Genomic DNA, 4034 nt, shown 5'->3' on the forward strand with positions numbered 1-4034 from the left:
TTGGGCAGGGGGCTGGACTTGATGATTTCCCGAGGTCCCTTCCAGCCCTAATGTCTATGAAATCTATGAAATCTTCTTCCAAGGGTACTGAAAGAATTGGCCAGTGTCATAACAGAACCACCAGCACAACTGTTTGAGCACTAGTGGCACACAGGACAAGTCCCAGAGGACTGAAAAAAGGGCTAATGTGGTCCCTATTTTCAAAAAGGGGAGGAAAGAGGATCTAGGTAACTATAGACCAGTTAGTCTCACCTCTATCCTTATGGAAACCTTTGAAAAAATTATTAAGGATTGTATTTGTGGGAGTCCAGCAGGAAAAATAATGCTGAAGGGCAACCAGCATGGAGTCATAAGAGGTAGATCCTGCCTGACAAACTTTTTTTTTTTACGACCAGGTCACAAACTGCTTAGATGCAGGAGTCGAGGTGGATGTCCTATACTTGGATTTTCAAAAAGCCTTTGATATAGTGTCATATCCCATTCTCATAAATAACTAAGTGGCTGTGGCTTACATGATTTCACAGTCAGGTGGGTGGCAAATTGGCTAATGGGACACACCCAGAGAGTGGTGGTGGATGGCTCGGTATCGACCTGAAAAGATGTGGGCAGTAGGGCACCCAAGGCTTGGTCCTTGGACCAATGTTTTTTAATAGCTTCATCAAAGACTTGGATAGGGGTGTGGAGAGCAAACTGTCCAAATTCATGGATGACACCAAATTATGGGGCAAAGTAAACACACTGGAGGGCAGGGAATGGATTCAGGTGGATTTGGACAGGCTGGAGAAGTGGGCAGAACAAACTAGAATGTAGTTTAACAAAGATAAGTGGAAAGTACTGCATCTAGGGACAAGGAATTACCAACACACTTACAGATTGGGAGATGACCTTTTAAGCAACACAGCAGAGGAAAGAGATCTTGGAGTCATAGTTGACTCAAAGATGAACATGAATCGACAATGTGACAAAGTGATCAATAGAGCTAACTGCACTCTATCATGCATTAACAGCAGCATCAAGAGCAGGTCTAAGGAGGTGATACTTCCCCTCTATGCGGCTTTGGTGAGGCCACAGCTGGAATACTGTGTCCAGTTTTGGGCGCCGCACTTCAAGAGGGATGTGGGTAACCTTGAGAAGGTCCAGAGGAGGGCCACTCATATGGTTAAGGGCCTGCAGGTAAGGTCCTACAAGGAGAGATTGAAGGACCTGGATCTCTTCAGCCTCCATAAGAGAAGGCTGAGAGGTGATCTAGTGGCCATCTACAAATTTGTTGGGGGGTGGGGGGGCAGCAAGGGATAAGAGATACTCCAAGGGGCACCCCGGTAAACAGAGTAACTAGAAACAACAGCCACAAACTGACAGAGAGCAGATTTAGACTAGACAACAGGAAAAACTTCTTCATAGTAAGGGTTACCAGAATTTCGAATGGGCTTCCAAGTGAGCTGGTGCTCTCCCCTACCTTGGAGGTCTTTAAGAGAAGACTGGACAAACACCTGGCTGGGGTCATCTGATCCCAGCACTTTTTCCTGCCCAGGGCTGGGGGTCAGATTCGATGATCTACTGACGACCCTTCTGACCCAAAAAATCTATGAAATCCATGAAACATTCTTTCCTTTTTGTTTCTGGGCCTTACTTATTTTCCTTCTGTTTACCCATCTGCTTGTTTTAGCAGCCTCTTTCTTCCCCTGGGAGTTTTGATATATATTTTGCAACAGGCCTGCCTACAACAACTGGGGCACTAAGATGGAACAGTTTATTAGCAATCACATTGCAGTCAAGCCAATTCTGCTCTCATTGATTTAGTCCCTGAGATTAGAATTTGGCAGTGATTGAGTCAGCTTAGCAAGGTCTCTGAAAAAGGCTTTCAGGAGCACAAACCATGTTTCAGGAAAGAGATCCAGAGAAAACAGGTAATAACACTTCAGCTCTTACGCCGCTCTTGCCAATACTACCTACTCCATAGTTTAACCTTTTTTGTCTGTGACCCACTGCTGGGAGCAGAGGGCAGCAGTGGTGGCAGCAGCAGCCCTGGGGCGGGGGAGCTCCCAGCATGCAGTGTGGCTCGTCTTTTGTGTATGGCACCGCTGGCATTCCCCTCATGACCCTCAATTGGGTTACGACCCAGGGTTGGGAACCACTGGTTCCACAGAACTCTATTTAGAAATGATCACATCTTTAAAGAGCTCATTGCAGCTACGTGTAATAGCACTGTTCAGAAAGCAGCCTTCAGGGTCTCTTTGTCTAAACACCTCCAGCTTATACCAACCCTTAAGCCTCATATTCACAGTTTCTGTCTGCCACCATCTGTCAGTGACTGAGCTATGTGCAGGGGGTGTGTAGTTACTTGTTCTTTACTCAGTTTCATCTCAGAGAAGACTAAACATTCCTTCAAAGATACTGAGCTCCTAAGTGTAATTGACCTGTGTCAGTTACAAGAAGGGATCCAGATCAATCCCAGTTCAGCACCTGCACAATTGCTCAGAACCCTAGTTTTATTAGGTGCCTCCATTTTGGCCTGTAAATTTTCCCCATCACCAAGCCTTGGACTAATGAGCATAGTTGGAAGCAATCCAGATTGGCCACCTAATTCACAATGAAGCTCTGTTGCAATCCAGACTGATGTGGGAGCCAACTGAGTTCTGCCTGGGTCCATAGTCTCTCAGGCAGGGACAGAGCATACCTGTTGGCAGGTTTGAACCTGAGAGTGGGCATCTAGTGCATTACCAAACACAACTGCTAGGGCAGGATAAGGTGGGGATCAAGAAGGCCCCTTTTGCTCAACAGCCAAATGGTTACAGCAAGGAAGCGGGGGCATGACTCAGTAGGCCTGTGAGGAGGGCAGTTTCCTGGGAGTGGGGAGTCTTGTGTTATGGCCCCTGCTAGCCAGTGTAATTGCTGTTCTTTAACCAATGACTGCCTAATATGAAATGAATAAAGGGCTCGGACATGGCAGAAGGGAGTGAGGAAGCTGGTTCAGGAATGCCTCCATGGCCTCCTGAAAACACCGTGGAGACAGAGAGCTTCAGAGGAGCCACAGGAAGCATCTTTGGCTAGGTTTCATTGATGCTCTTTTGATTTTGGCACATATGAATGGGCACAGGTACGTGGGGCATGCTCAAAAGTAGAAACTGCCATGGACCTGGGATAGGCATCCTCAAAATGAAGGCACTGACAAAGTCAGTTTGGTTGTGGTGTAATAAGCTGCAACTCTAAAATATGCCTCTCTGCCTTTTACATCGTATAATACAGTTTCTCCTCTTGAGCTTGGCATATCATATCCTTAAGTAAGAAGGATAACCTATGAACCTCTCATTCTCCTGAAAGTTGTTCAACATGGCAGACTGCTGCTTACGTTCAAACTCGATCATCAGTTTTGCTCTCCAGGGTTCAGCAATCTAGCAGCAGTTACAGAACTTACACTTCCATTTTATTGTCTTCACCTAAGATGTCCAAGTGTGCTGCACTGCTCAGGAATATGAGGGTTTTTCCTGTCTTACATCTGGAATCATTGTTTTTGATAGTCCAGATGAACGGAATAGGAAAAGGGGGAAGGAAGGGAATTTTCAGAGGAAGAAAGGACAATGAAACACTTTGTCAAAGCAAACCTGTCACTCAGTGAGTCACAGCTACCAAGCAGTCAGTACCCAGCTGCAGTCCATCTGTACTGAGCAGTTCAAAGAAGCTCACATGAGGTGTCTCTATCCCACACATTTTGGCAAACAATTCCACTTTCTTGAATCTCTTAAGATGTTAACTTTGCGAGCTGGTTGGTTGTAGACAGGTAGTTTAATTTCCTAAGGACAACTTTCTTTTGTTTTCCTTCAGTAGGTTTTTCCTAATGCACTGATGGAAATCTTTATTGGAAACTGTGTCAGGGCTTCATCAAAAGCCTGTTGAAGTCAGTGGGGGTCTTTCTGTTGACTTCAAAAGGCTTTGAATGGGGCCTTTATTGATTATACTGTACCATGTGTCACATTGGGTCTGCCATACTGCAGGGCAGATGCTGACCAGGATCAAACAGCAGAAAACGTGAAAAA

This window comes from Crocodylus porosus, unplaced genomic scaffold, assembly GCF_001723895.1.
Source record: "Crocodylus porosus isolate Cpor-Errol unplaced genomic scaffold, CroPor_comp1, whole genome shotgun sequence".
NCBI lineage: Eukaryota > Metazoa > Chordata > Crocodylia > Crocodylidae > Crocodylus > Crocodylus porosus.